The sequence below is a fragment of the Microtus pennsylvanicus genome, chromosome 5, assembly GCF_037038515.1.
Source record: "Microtus pennsylvanicus isolate mMicPen1 chromosome 5, mMicPen1.hap1, whole genome shotgun sequence".
In the NCBI taxonomy this organism is placed as follows: domain Eukaryota; kingdom Metazoa; phylum Chordata; class Mammalia; order Rodentia; family Cricetidae; genus Microtus; species Microtus pennsylvanicus.
Genome location: NC_134583.1, coordinates 16618866 through 16635200, shown reverse-complemented (window position 1 = coordinate 16635200; position 16335 = coordinate 16618866). Strand labels below are relative to the sequence as shown.

Genomic DNA, 16335 nt, shown 5'->3' with positions numbered 1-16335 from the left:
ATTTATGTTTTTCTGATTTGCCAAAAGTATGAACTCAACTTACTTGTAACAATATAGGCATAGTTATCAAGACAAATCATTAACATAATGACGGAGCCATAAAGTACAACTATGAAGGGATCTAAATAATTCTTCAGGTACTCGAATTAGGAGTGTGTGACACTATCTGACTTTGCATTCATCATTCCTGTGTGACATGGAATACATGCAGGCAAACACTGGCATACTAGGAACTGGTTCAAGTAAATGAACATTTAGAAAACCTGAATGCATAGGTACAATTCTCTGCATGTGATTTAATAAACCTGATATAAACCCTAGCCTAGCATATTTGATAGGTGCAAAATTTACACAAAACACCTATCCCTAAAATCTTTTATTCATTCCTCATGGATGGTTCTTGATATATTAATCTTTATTTAATTTATTACACCTTACTCCAAAAGGAGTTGAGTCTATTACCAAATAGACATACATAAACAACATCTTTCCCAAAAGGATTTTGTTTGAAAAAGAAGATTAATATAAACACCCATTTTTGAAATAAAGCAAATTTTTTTGAGGGTTTAAAATAAAGCTATTTAATTAACCGTATTTTAAAGTTGAAAAAGTTTAGTGGAACAATAGTAAGTCTTGATTGTCTGACTGACTGGATCTGAAGCCCACTAAGAGCCATTCCTCTGAATTGCTCCTTGAGGTATTTCCCCGAAAGGACTAACTGAGGAGAGCAGACGCTCCTGCAGAGTGGACTGCACCTTCCTGTGGTGGCAAAGGATATAAAGAGGGCTGAGGGAAAGAGCTGCTTCTCTGCCTGCCCAGGCATGCCCCTTGTTAGTGAGCACATATACTCTGTTGGTGCTATGCTGACAGGCATCAGAACCCAACTCCTTTGATCCTCTAGTGAGAAGAGACCGGTAACTTTTGAAGAATCGTATGGGTATTTGGAACTGATTGGAGACTGCTGAGGTACCCAGCCTTTTAGACTGAGCAGCCTCTAAGTTTTCAGCCTCTACCCCATTAAGACAACCACTCTTGGACTACCTGATCCATATCACATAAGGCAATTTTATAAAACTCCTAATACATACACACATAAAAGGAAAGAAAAATATCAAATATAGTGTTACCTGGTTTCTGATATAGCAGAATATTCTCTCAGGCAATTCACCCAGTCAAAGCTCCAGATTAGATTGATACCAGCCCAAGCATTTTATCTCCATACACCCAGCATTAGGTCCCAACACAATAGGAAGTGTACCTGTGGCCCCAAATCCAGAACAACCATATGGACCAAAGCATGGTTCTAAATACTAAACTGTGTCTTACAAGCTTACAATATTTTAAACCCAAAATCAGATATCACTAAGTCTTTCTTAGTTGACTAAAGTGCTAAACTAATGTTTTGGATTGAATGAGAATGGTCCCCATATACTCATATATTTAAATGTTGCTTCTCCAATTGGTAGAACTGTTATGTATAGAATAGAAGGTGTGACCTTGGTGGAGGAAGTGTGGCACTGGGGTGGGTTTGAGCTTTCAAAAGTCTATACCATTTTCAGTCAATTCTCTCTCCCTGTACCTCTTGGTTGTATTTCAAGATTTAAGCTTTCAGCTCCTATTCTGCCACAATGCCTGCCTTCCTGCTGCAATGCTCTCCACCTTAATGCTTATGGACAAACCCTCTGGAACTATTAGTCTCAACAAATCTTTATTCTGTATCTTGCTTTGGTCATGGTGCGTTGTCACAGTAATGGGAAAGTGGCAAAGACTTCTATATAGATCGGGAAGACATGGTCCTGGACCTATATATTGCCAGAATAGCCTAGTTGAAGAACAAAGAAAGGCCTTCTCTTCCAGACCAAGTCCCTAGGCTTACAGCCAAGTGTCTCAATACTAAGTACAAAACTTCTTGCAGTGTTTTAACCCTATTGTTAAATTTACAGTGCAAATTTCTGAAATGAGCATAATTTGTTTCACACAATTATGAAATGTAAAGTCACATAAGATCATTTTCTTCAAAATTCAAAATACTTAAATTTGCACTATGTCCATGTGGATTAGGAATAGCATTCACACTCCTGCCAGAGAAGCAGATGGACTAACTGAAGATCTTCATCTGCCTCTGTAAACAGACACTGCTCTTTCGCTCCCAGCCACTCAGACCCAAACAATAACACAGAAACTATATTAATTACAACGCTTCTTGGGCTATTAGTTCAGGCTTATTAACTAAGTCTTATATCTTAAATTAACCAGTTTCTACTAATCAATGTAGAACCATGAGGCTGTGGCCTACTGGTAAAGTTCTAGCATTTGTCTCCTTTGACAGCTACATGGCATCTCCCTCACTTTGCCTACTCTATATATTTCTTTTAGCTTCTTTATTAACTAATGGTAATAAAACATAGTCACGATATACAGAGGGGAATCCCCCATAATGCCTCTGCTCCTGGATCAATAAATACCCCAGTCTCATCCTCAGCCCTGTAGCAGAATACCTGGTACCCTGCCCTCCCCCTGTGCACCCATCTAAAGAGAATCCCGCAGATATTCCCCTCCTAAGCTCTCTCTCCCCACCCATTTCTTTATTCAAATCCTAAGCTTCTGCTGGCAAACCCTGGGAACCCACAGGTCACTCTGACCATATAAGTAGATAAACTAGTTACAGGTCTTCTCCTCTTCTTGTTCTCCTCCAGATCCAATCCTCCAGACTCATGCTCATTTCAGCAGCAGAACATGAGCTGCAACATCGCCTGAGCCAATGCCTGCTCCCATCTTCAGTGGACTACACACATCTTTCCCTGCAAACTTCCTTCCTCTCACTCATTGCTTTGTCTAAGGCCCCAAACCCATGAGGCACTCTCTGGAAGCAAACAGGCAACTCTGACCAGAGAAGCGAATAGGCTAACTGCAGATCCTCTCCTGTCTCTCCATTCTTCCAAGTCCAATGTCGTAGACTCATCCTTAGGTCTGTAGCAGACATTCCACTGTGGCTTCTCACCACCCTTTTGTTCCCTATTCCAAGTGAACAAACTAAGAAAATTCTGGTAGAACATCCTGTGTTTCTCTCTCCTGTCAACCTCTTTAGCACCCCCTCAGCTCATCACCATTTCTAAGTTTCAGATTTTAAAAATCAAAAACATACTTTATCCAGAAACCCCAGTTGCTACAACTTCCAGAACCACAGATTTTCAGACCAGGCAACATACAGCTGTTAACAAAACATGCACCCAACAAAGACCAGATACCAGCACCTAGAATTGCAACTTTCCCATTGCAAGATGTCCAGACAACCAGTGAATAAAAACACAATCAGTAACACACAAGGCAAAAGGTCTTTACTATATAGCCCATTTACCCTACCACAGCAAGCCCTAAATATTAAAACATAGTTGAAGTACAAGAAATATATCTTAAAAGAGTCTTTGTGAGTAAAATAAAGGTCCTTAAAGAGGAAATGAATAAAATTAAGAAAACCATTAGATAAATCTATGAAAACAAAAACAATAGATAGAAATGAAAAAAGTTTAATATCTGAAAGTGGAAATAGAATCAATAAAGATAATCCAATCTCAGAGGAATCTAGAAATAAAAATGTAGAAATTCAAAAGGAAGCAAAGAAGCAAGTTTCACCAATATAACACAAGAGACAGAGAAGACAACCTCAAGCATTAAAGACACAATAGAAGAAATGTGTAATCAGTTAAAGAAAGAAAATGCTACATCTGAAACAAAACAGGCAAAAAAATATTCAAGAATCATGGAAAACAATGAAAAGGCCAGATATAAATAATAGAAATAGAGAAAGGAGGAGAAACACAGGTCAAAATCACAGAAAATATTTTCAACAAAATCATAGAAGATTATTTTCCTAAAAACTGATATATTTATCAAGGTACAAAAGTATACATAACACTAAATAAATTGGACCAAAAATGAAATTATATTTGGTATATGATAATTAAAACACTAATAAATAGAACAAAGAAAAAATATTAAAAGATGCACAGGCTTCTTTATTTATTTTTATAGAAATACTTTTACTCCTAGAGAATTTCATACAACCTATCTTCTTGATCATTGTCTTAGTTACTTTGGTTTTGCTACGATAAGACACAATGACAAAGGCAACTTATAGATTAAGAGTTTATTGGAGCCTTACAGTTGCAGAGGGTTCCAGTCCATGAGCATCATGGTGGGGAGAATAGTAGTAGGTAGGTAGGACTAGTTCTGGAGCTGTAACTGAGAGCTTTCATTTGACACACAAGTGTCAGACAGACAGACAGACAGACATGGTGAGGACCTAGAGATGCATTACGACAATTCTCTACAATGCTGTAAATATTTGAAATTTTCCTTCCTAAAAGTGAAATTAAAATTCTTACCATTTAAAAAAAAAGATGCACAGGAAAACTAACAAGTAATATATAAAGACAGACTTACATAGAACTACATCTGACTTCTCATAGAGACTCTAAAAGCTAGGGATGAGGGCCTAAATAAATGTGCTGCAGACCATAAGAGTTCAGAGCTGCAGACTCTACCCAGTTCAATTCTCAATCACCAAAATGGAGAAAATAAGAAATTCCACGATTAAAAAAAAAAACTTAAGCAATATGTATCTACAAAATCAGCCCTAAAGAAGGTTCTATATAGAAAATTCGAATGTATGGAAGTTAAATATAACAGCAGAAACAAAGGGAATAAGTCTCAGACCATTAAAATCAAAAGAAGGAAAACACACAGATGTTGTGGGATATGTGTTTACACTGTGTGAAGGTGTATTGTTGTGATTGGTTTAATAAAATGTTGAATGACCAATAAATTCCTAGTCAGGAGAGGTTAGGCAGGACTTCCTAGCAAGACTCACAGGATGAGTTTAGGTCCCAGAGAAATGTAAGCAAGACACTGAGAAAGCAGGACATATAGAATGGAGGAGAGGTGAAAAAAATGGTAGAATGTTGATTAAAACAGGTTAAGTTAAGTTATAAGAGCTAGTTGGGAATAAGCCTAAGCCAAAGGCAAAGCTTTCATAACAAATAAGTTTCCATCTGGAGACTGGCAGTCCAAAGAAAGAACAAGAAAATCCAACAACATTCATACACACAGATATACACACAGACAGACAGACACACAATACACAACAACAAATAATAATAACAGGATTCAAAAGTTTCTTGTCATTGATATCTCTTAACATCAGTGTTCTTAATTCCCTGATAAAAAGATACTGGCTAACAGAATGGATACAAAAACAGGATCCCCACCTCAACATCAAGTAGAAGCATTAGTGCAGTATAAAGCACTGGAAAAATATTCAAAGCAAATAGACCTAGGAAGCAAGTTAGTGCAGCTATTTTCATAGCTAACAATGTTTACTTTAAATCAAAATTAATCAAATGATATATGGAAGGATACTACATACAGAATCATCAAAGGAAAAATCCATCATTTAAATCCTTAACAATTATATCCCAAACATAAGGGCAACCAAGTTTGTCACAGTAAATCACATATTGACCCTCACATATGAATACTGGGAGACTTGAATACCCCACACTCACCAATAGACAAATCATCCAGATAAAAATTAAACAGAGAAATGCCGGAGCTAACAGACTTATAAACCAAATGTACCTAGAGATAATTACAGGAAACTTCACCCAAACACAGAGTAATATACCTGCTCAGCACCTAATGGAACCATCTGCAAAATTGACCACATACTTAGACACAAAGCAGTTTAAACAGACAGAAGGAAATTTAAATAACACTCTGTATTCTACCAGACCACTGCAGGTTAAGGCTGGATTTAAAAAAAAGCAAAACATGAAGAATAGAAAGCCTGGAAACTGAACTGTTCTCTACTGAATTACAAATAGGTCAAAACACAAATTAAGAAAGAAATAAAATACTTTCTAGAACTGAATGAAAATGAGTTCAAAGAATACAGTGAATAAAAATGAATACACAGAACCCAAACTTATGGCACACAGTGAAAGGTTTTATATAAAAAAATACATTAATAGCACCAAGTACCTAAATTAAACAAATAGAGACATCTCATAGTAGCACCTTAACAGCGCACTTAAAGTCCCAAAGCAAAAGAAGACATCACAACCAAAAGGAGTAGATAGAATGAGATAATCAGACTCAAAGATGATAGCAATAAAATAAAAACTCCAACAAACAACACAAAGAATCAGTGAAACAAAGAGTTGGTTCTTTCATAAAATCATTAAGATTAACAAACCCCTACCCAAATTACCTAAAAGATAGAAAATATCCTATTCTAAAAATTTGAAATGGAAAAGGGATATAACAACATAGACTAAGGAAATCATAAGGACATATTTTAAAAACCTGTACACTATCAATAGACCTATAACTCTTACTGAAATAGCAGAGGTCTTTGAAGGAGGAGGGGGGCTCATGACAGAGTTTCTCATAGTTTTGAAATCTGTCCTGCAACTCCCTCTGTAGACCAGACTGGATTCAAACTCACAAAAATCTGCCTGCCTCTGCCTCCTGAGCGCTGGGATTCAAGGTATGTGCCACCACCACCCAGCTAGCAGCAATCCTTAAAAGTCCCCCTCGCCCAAAAAATCCCAGACCAAGATGGTTAAAGCACAGATTTTTACCTGCCTCTTAAAGGAGAGTTAACACCAATACTCCTCAAATTATTCCACAAAATAAAAATGTGAGGTACTTTGTCAAATTCAGTTTAAGAGACCGCAGTTACCTTGCCACTTAAACCACAGGAAGACTCAACAAAGAAAGACTTACAGGACATAAGTCTTATGAACATAGATGCAAATTTTTCAATAGAATACTTACTCACTGAATTCACGAACACCATCAAAATACCATCCAAAACGTTCAAGTAAGCTTCATCCCAGAGATACAGGGCTGGTTCAACATTCATAAATCTTTCATTGTAATCCACCAAAAAAATTAACTGAAAAACAAAAACCACATAATCATCTCATTACTGCAAAAAAATAAATCCTTGAACAAAATCTAACTACCCTTTATCATAAATGTCCTAGAGAGATTAGGAATACAAATGACATATCTCAATATAATAAACATAGTTTACAGTAAGTCCATAGCCAGAATCTACTTTAATTGAAAAAAAAAAGAAAAGCTCAAAGCAATTCTACTAGAACTAGGCACAAAACAAGGTTCTTCAGTCTCTCCACACCTGCTCAAAACCATATTTGAAGTCTTACTAGGGCAATAAGGAAACCAATCTAGATGAAGGAGATACAAATTGGAATGAAATAAGTCATCAGAAGATATGGTTGCATATACAAGTGACCTTAACAGCTCTACAAGGAAATTTCTATAGGTAATAAACTCTTTAAGTAAAATAGTGAATACAAAACTAAACCCCAAAAACTCAGTTGCCTTCCTATATACAAATGACAAATGGACTGAGAAAGAAATCATGGAGTCAGCACTTTTCACAATACCCTTAAATGGTATAAAATATCTTGAGGTAATCAAGCAAGAAAAAGAACTTCATGATAAAATCATCAACTCACTGAAGATTGAAATTGAAAAGGATATAAGATGAAAAGATCTCCTATATTCATTGTTCTTTAATATTAACACAGAAAAAAATAGTCATCCTACCATCAGCAATAAGACAACAAAGGGTGATCAAAAGATAAATTGGAAAAGAAGAAGTCAAATTTTCAATATTTTCAGATGATATGATAGTATACATAAGTGAGACCAAAAATTTGACAAGGGAACTCCTACAGTTGGCAAACAGTTTCAGTAATGTGACAGGATAAAAGATCAACTCAACAAATCAGTAACCCTCCTATATACAAATGATAAAGGTGCTGAGAAATAAATCAGAGAAACAACACCATTAATAATAGCTGCAAACAGCATACACTATCTTGGGGGTAACACTAAGTAAAGATGTGAAAGATCTGTATGACAAGAACTGTAGGTCTTTGAAGAAAGAAATTGCAGAAGCTACCAGAAAATGGAACGATCCCTAGTGCTCTTGTATAGGTAGGATCAATAAAGTAAAAATGGCAATCCTACCAATAGCAATCTACAGATTCAATGCAATCCCTATTAAAATCCCAGCACAATTCTTCACAGACCTTGAAAGAACAATACTCAATTTCACATGGAAAAACAAAAATCTCAAAATGACCAAAACAATCCTCTACAATAAATGGCCTTCCATAGGCATCACCATCTCTGATGTCAATCTCTATTATAGAGCTACAGTAATGAAAACAGGTTGGTATTGGCATAGAAATAGAAAGGTGGACCAATGGAATAAATCTAAGACCATGATATTAATCCATACACTTATGAACACCTAATTTTTGACAAAGAAGCTAAAATTATACAATGGAATAAAGAAAGCATCTTCAATAAATGATGCTGACATAACTGGATGTCAACCTGCAAAAGAATGCAACTAGAGCCATTATTTATTCCCATGCACAAAACTTAAATCCAAATGGATAAAAGACATCAACACAAATCCAGCCACACTGAATCTCATTGAAGAGAAAGTGGGAAGTAGCCTTGACCACATGGACACAGGATAGCACTTCCAAAATATAACACCAGTAGCACAGACACTGAGAGCAGCAATTAATAAATGGGACCTCTTGAAATTGAGAAGCTTCTATAAAACAAAGGATACAGTCAATAAGATAAAGTGGCAGCCTACAAAATGGGAAAAGATATTCACTAACCTCACATTGGACCGAGAACTGATCTCCAAAATATATAAAGAATTCAAAAAACTAGACATCAAATTACCAAATAATCCAATCAAAAATGGAGTGCAGTGACCAAAAGACACTTCAAGAATTGTTCAACATCCTTAGCCATCAGGGAAATGAAAATTAAAGCAACTCTGAGATACCATCAGTCAGAATGGCTAAGATCAAGAACACCATTGATAACTTACACTAGAGAGGATGTGGAGTAAGGGGAACACTCCTCCTTTTCTGGTGGGAGAGCACTCTCACATTCTCAATAGCATTATTCCAACCTCACTTCTCCTTCGCCTGTACTATCAGAATTTATTCTTTTTCTCAATAGCCATCATTGCAGAAATGTGCTGTTGCTTCCCTAACCACCAACTGATACTATCTAGGTTACTGAAGTACTCACTTAACTGCTCTCCTGTGGGAACATGGCCAAAGAAATGATGCATGGTTAACAGTGCCCTGGAGAACAGTGAGAGAGGCTCTAGGGGAAAAGGAGAGGGCCTTTTACCTCAGGTGCATTATGTTTCCTGTATTGTTTCTGCACATGATTTCACACCTCCTGTGTTAATCATTTTTAATCTATTTTAAAAAGTTTATTTTTGTTGGATGTCAGAACATAATTATAGAACCCACTCTGGTCAGAGTACCCTGAACCTGAATATGGCCTTCTGCCCTGCTTTCAAGATTTCCCTGATAGTCTATAGTACATGGCAGGCAATTGCTCTGTCCTAAGACAGCTCTTGGGAAGGGTTGTCCTATTAATATTTGGTATGTGCTTGTTGACATTTATTTACATGATTTTCTGATCATGTTTTTCTAAACTCAAACAACTTTCCTTGGGTCAATGCTTTCTTTGTTACCACATCCACGTATAAAAGTAAACCCTGAAACTAAAGTAAAGCACTGAAACTACAGAATTAGACTATAATCCACCCCATTCTTTCAGGTCTTCAGATGCCTGGTCCAGCAGACAAGTTCTGCGAAGTTGATGGTCTCTCTCTTTCCACCACAGCCCAGTAACATATACTCTCAGCGTAATTGTCAAAACAACCTCCAAAATCAAATCAGGACAAATTGGGACTAAGGATAATTGCTTTCTTCTACTCCAATGACTTTTCTTTCAAAAGTCTCTCTCTCTCTCTTTCTCTCTTTCTGTCTTCCAATCTCAGTGTTGGAATAGTTTAGAGTGTTATCTTTTGTCTGGTCTCCTTGCACTCCCTTATTTAGTAATCTCTTTTAATGTAGATGGAATGAATTTTTCATATCCTAACTACTCTTAACTATGTATTTCTAGCATGACAAATATATCCTGTCTTGTTCTTCCAATAAAATATTAAGTAAATCTAACAAAGTCACTGTCTCTGAAGCTAAACATGCCCAATAGCACCTCCATCATCCTGAATGCTCATGCCAGTAACTTACACATTTATACTCTCTCCTTTCTCAAGTTTTCAAATTCCTAAAATAAAAGCATCAATACCATCTGATAGTTTGAGAGCACGCACGCACACGCACGTGCACGCGCGCGCGCGCACACACACACACACACACACACACACAAGCATGTGCCCACATCAGACTTCTAATCACCCAGACATTTCACAATAAGAACTTTGGAAAAAAACAAGAAATCTCAGTTCAGTATGTTTTTCAACTGATTCTAAATGCTTGCTCCACTAACGATCCTGTTCAAAAGAATGCAGTCTTTTTGATGCAAAAACAATGAATCTTGTAGCAAAGACCGATTTTCAATTTGAAGTCTACATTCTTTGTAGTTGATTGAGATGGTGGTAGCTAATAATGCTCATCCTCACAGGAGTTCCCTGCAGAGTAGAAGAGCATGCGTGCCACTGATAAGAGTTGACAGACATATGAATTTATAGAGACTCTGACTATATGCACAAGACCTGCACAAGTTTAAACGAGACAAAATCCAGGCATTGAGAAGAAGTGGACACAAAGTCCCGTCCTTTAACTAAGAAACTACTTGCAATTGATATTTGTTTGGAAAGGGCAAATCTGTTTTGTTTAATTGGGCTTATCAACTTATCAGCCCCATGCCCAGAAGTAGTTACTATGTTCTCTCTCTCTCTCTCTCTCTCTCTTTCTCTCTCTCTCTCTCTCTCTCTCTCTCTCTCTCTCTCTCTCTCTCTCTGTCTCTCTGTATGTGTGTATGTGTGTGTGCACGCACATATGCTTTTTGTTTTGCATGGGCATTATTTTTTTGTCTTACTGGGATTTTTTTGTTTGTTTGTTAGCTTTTCATTTTGACGTTTGCCTTTTGTTTTTCTGATTTTGCAGCGAAGGCAGAAAGAACATAAGATTGTGTGGGTAGAAAGGCAAGAAAAATCTCATAGAAGTTGGGATAAGAAAAAGATCAAAATATATCATATATAAAATTGTTTTAAATAAGAAAATTGAAGTAAATTATTGAAAAAAGAGTGACTTCTATCTTATTACCTACATATTCTTGAGCAAAGTAGTTCTCATTTCTGAGCTGCCCTTCTTCTACAACATGAAGACAATCATCATAGTTGTTGGAGAAAGTGGAGATGTTCCCAAATTCACATCTACAGCAGTACATGGACACAATGTACATCAGTGAATGGCAATATCCAATGTCTTCAGAGCATTTCACTCTGTTCTGAAACAAAGGTGCTAGCTCTACATGTTTATTGAACATAAAAGTTAGTGGCTAAGTATTGGAAAATAAAATCCTGAGAAATATCCATAGCAGTTGGAAACAAAAAAAATGGTTCATAATTATTCTCTTGCCATTCCTTAGCAACCCCTGAAATTTTTTTTTGTCCATAATGGCATCTTATTTGCTTTCAAATATTCATATCCTCTTCCCCCACCTCTTTCTCTGGTCTCTAATAAGATGCCTTGACACTTTCACAATGGTTCTGCCCTCTGTTATCACTGACTCACTGGCATGAAATTCATTTATGGTCATGCAATTGTTTATTCAATTACACACATGGCCATTTCCTGTTCTTCATCATTGTACCTCATCTATGTGTCTAAGGTCTTGGGAAAGAGTCTTTAGCAACAAGAAAACTGTTTTTCTTACTTCTTCATTGCATAATGGTTGTAGGGAACCATGAAAATACGGTGATTTTCCTACATCCAGTAGATGGCATCCAATAAATTTCCACTAAGCCCAAATTATAAGATGATTTAGTTCTAACCATAGTATTTATTTATATTTTCTATATTCACAAAATTTTACTTTCTCAAGCTACACTTTTTGGTGCTTTGCAATGTGAATAAAACATATACCTAAAATACTTAGGAGGGAATGTACAAAATTCAAAGTGAGAAGCTAAATCGGGTCATTAAAAACAATCAATATTCTCCCATAAGATATTTCAAGCTCTTGTACTTCCTCCCACTCTGTGTGTATGCGAATACACACACATAAGGTGTGTGTTGTGTGTATGGGATGCATTGTGTGTGGTACGTATATAAGGTATATGTGTGTGTAGTATGTGTGTATGTGAGTAGTGTGTGTATAGGGTGTGTGTATGTATGTATGTTAGTGTGTGTGTATTATGCCTATAGAACTGTGCATGTGTGTATGAAATGCCTGTATAGGGTATAGGGTATATGTGTATATGTATAGGGTATGTGTGGGTAGTACGTGTATAGGGTGCATGTGCAGTGTGTGTTTGTGTGTGTGGTATGTGTATAGGGTGTGTGTATTATGCATATAGGGTTGTGTAAAGGATTGTGCATGTGTGTTATGTAGTATATGTATAGGGTTGGGTGTGTGTGTGGCAGATGTCGATGTGTGTGGGAGAGGGCTTAATGATGTGGGTGAGTTGGTGATAACGTCCCTGTAATACAACATCCCAGAAAGATGTCATCACCAAGGTAGCAATTTTTCTTTCAACCATCATATTATCACTTGCCTTCATTTAAATAATAAGGTGAGACAAGCCTTTTTCAGAGCCTACCCCCATTTAGCATGGAATGGAAACTCGGTCAGTGACTTGTTCTGAAGGAAATGGAAAAGCTGTTTATACTGGATGGAGCTGGGGTGGAATTGCTGCTTACAGCGGGAGCTTCCAAACCCCAGTTGCTCTGCCTTTGAGAGAGTCCGAGCTTTTGGGGATGTTAGGATGAGTTTCTGCTGGATGGCAGTGTCTGTGCTGTGATCCACCAGGTTTTGTCTGTAAGACAATAGTTATCTCAATGCCTGTTGTGCACCCCTCTGAGGGTGATAAGGAAGTGGGGGGGGACTGTGGTCAATTTATACAATAGCAGTTCACTTTCCAAAATGTGGGCTCTACTGATGAACAGTGGTTATGACCGTGACTTCTGGAAATCAAGATAGCAGCTACACAGGAAAAGCTTCCTTGAATTCACCTCCTGAGAACTGCCAAAGTCACATCAAAAGTCACTTCTTAGGGTCCTCTGCAGTAATCCGACTCCTGGGCAGAAAGATGAGTCACTGCCTCTATTGTTTGCTTCGTATTTTTTTAGCTTTATTTTAATGCAAACAAACAAAAAGAACAACAAAAATTAAAAATAAAAACCACAAGAATGATCCCAGCCATAAGAATGTAAGAGGTCCAGGCATCACTTGGGTTCTCACATGACAAGGTTTATCAATCCTTAACGTGCTCAAAAGGTTGTGAGAACAAAAACTGTCAGACACAGTTACAGCACGAGGGAAGAAATGAAGTGGGGGAGTCACCAAAAAGCAGCTCTGCCCTCTCACTCATAGCAGCTAAAGAGAAATGGTAAAATCCCTTCTCTCCCGCATGGAACAGCTCAAGACCTAGAGAAAAACAGAGGGCTGCCGCAGTTTCTGAGGCTGAGGCTGACATTTCGGCTCTGCTCCCCCACTCTCTTCCCTGCTCAGTCTCAGGGGCGGGAGTGGCATTGACAGAAGGCCTGTGTCAGTTTCCATCTGACTGTCACTCTGGCTTCTGCCTCTATTATCAGCGGTGCACTGGGGCAGCCACTGCTAAAGGCTGCTGATCTCTATCTGCACTGCGCTGGCCTTGCCATGAACCTGACCGCGCCAAAGCAGCAGCAGCAGGCCCGGGCAAGCCCCAGAACAGGGGGCGGGAGGGAGGCGGACAGCTGGGAGGGGAGGAAACCAGAAGAAAAGCTCCCGAAATGGACCCCAAAAGGTTAGGGAGGAACAGGGTGGGCCAGAGGGCGGGAGCTGTAGTGAAATGGAACAGACCGAGGTGGAGTGGGGGGCGCTGATACAGTTTGGACCCTTTTCTTATTTTTTCCTGTCCATTCTCCAGCGTTCAGTCTTTTGTGTCAGCTTTCAGAAATGCTGTGTTTGACTGGCAGCCTGTCACAGATCAGTTACCACCTAAAGCCGCTTGGCAGAGAGAGGTGACGGCCCAGGAAGGGATCTAAGTGGGTTTATCTGTGCTTCTTTACGCCTCGTGAGCTCCTTGACACAAAAGGAAAGGGTATTAAAGATCTAAAGCGAGCCCAAAAGCGTGAAAGCTCCTTATAGGCTGCAGGATGTGGATGTGACTAAATTTTTAAATATTTTGAGTTGATGCTATTCATTTTGCCAATAGAGTAGAAAGAATTTTTGTTACAGAAATGAGTGTATGTTCCACTTGAGTGAGATTTGGAAAAGGAGGAAGTCCCTAAAATATGTGCTCAGAATATTACAACTGCCCTGTATTTACAATCCTGCATCTATTTTAAATATAAATAAAATTGTAAGCTTAAATAAAAAATTAACACTTGCATGATTCAAGTGCCTTTTAACATTACAGATTTCTTTCTCGTCTTTAAACATTATAATTTAATATTTGGCATTTATATTTTTCTCCCACATAAATGGCAAGATGGAGGCAATCCAAAATTCAGTCATTCTCAACCATATCATCTCTCTTGGTCCTTTATGCATGGATTAATACTAAAATAGTGTTCTGTTGCCATGCCAAAGGGTCTCTTACCACATTCCTGCAATGATAATAGACCTACTTCAGACACAGAGGAGGCCATCCCATTTGTCACCTGATGATGGTAGTCCCTACTATTTTATTATTTAGGTTAAAAGGTCAGGGTAATCATGGAATATCATTTGAATGCTACCAATGAATTATCAATGCTAGCCAGATTCTTGGCACTCAGGACAGGAAGATTAAATTTAGAGAGTGATTAAAGCAAACCTACTTTGATTCCACACACTACTCATGCCCATGATGGCAGTCTTAGCCCAATCTGTGCAGTCCTGTGGGGCTGTTCAAAGATCTCTGCATCTCTTTTTTGTTTTAATACAAATAATGAGATGGGAAGTATTCTCCATCAAATTTTGGCTGATATTTTCTATCCAATGTTTGAAATGCCTTGCTTTTTGCATAGAACTACCCACTTTGAGGCACTGCCCTGCTCCGTTTATCACCTGGTGTCCTTCCCTGTTTTCTGAGTTTCTTTTAAGCTGCACAAGTTTTTCTCAGAGAAAACCTTACTTTACTTGACTGAGATTATCTATTTCTTGAAAGTTATCTATTTATAAAATAGATTAGGCGAATAATGAAATTCTGCTCTTTCACTTTAAACAAATATAAACAATATGTCCACCTGTGTAATGTTCTATTATAATCCTGAGAAATTCATATTATGACAAAATAGCTAGAGTAACATTTGAAAACTCTAATGAACAAAGAATTAAACCATCATACAACAGATGGTGTTTAGGTTCAAAGACCCCAGGTCTTCTACTTAATAACTGCAGAGTCTTACATAATTTCACCTTGAATTACTTATTCCAAAGACACCTCTTTAATCTGTAACTTGAGACAGGGAGAAGTACGCCATAGTGTTCTTACAATAACAATTAAATAGTGCATATAAAATTTTAGGGACATTGTTTGTGTGACTTGTAACAAGCATCTCATAAATGTCATTTCCACGTATCCCTTCAAAGACTCAAAGTAAACCATTCAACATTTAAACAAGTATTAAGGTGAGCAAGTGCCATGGCACTAGCAACAGGGTCATCAGCAGGTTGGTCTGTGTATGAACTTGGAAGTTCTGTTTTAAAATGAATGTGGGAAAGAGTTTGCTCTCAGTATAAAGCAATGTCATCTAGACTCGGTCACCTTGAATATTAACACAAATCATCTTTAATTTGATTCTCAATTTTGAATGAAGTCAAAATACCATTTCTGTCAATCTGGTAACAATGGAATAAGAAATAAACAGGACAGATACAATATTAAGCACAGGTACGATTAAACAATCTGCTATGCTAAAATTTGTCCCAAATTCAATGTAGGGATCCTAGTTAGCACTGTTAGAAAATGTTCCCCTGTAGCTTCTACATTATTATTTATTGTTCTATATTTTCAAGACGAGGGAGTGAAGCGAAAACAGAATGGAGCCACATCTAGAAGATGCAGATGCGCTTACCATGGCATATCCAGAATTCAGCCTCTCTCTAATGCTTTATTATCTCAACCCCAGAAGCAATAAAACTGAGGTATTGATTTTATTTTCTATTGCAAACAAAATATGCTCTCACACAAGGTGTTTCCATCTCAGCCAACATCAACCAGGTCAGAAAGTTCTCATAACTATAAAAAAAAAA

At 37.6% G+C, this 16335-nt stretch overlaps 1 long non-coding RNA gene across 1 annotated transcript in view; it reads right to left on the bottom strand.

Moving 5' to 3' along the window:
- Positions 1-6944, bottom strand: part of LOC142850710 (uncharacterized) — a 346625-nt gene extending 339681 nt beyond the window's left edge. Inside the window, exon 1 of the long non-coding RNA XR_012910709.1 lies at positions 6838-6944. This is a non-coding gene — a long non-coding RNA (uncharacterized LOC142850710). The remainder of the gene's footprint in view (positions 1-6837) is intronic.
- Between the last annotated feature and the right edge of the window lie 9391 nt (positions 6945-16335).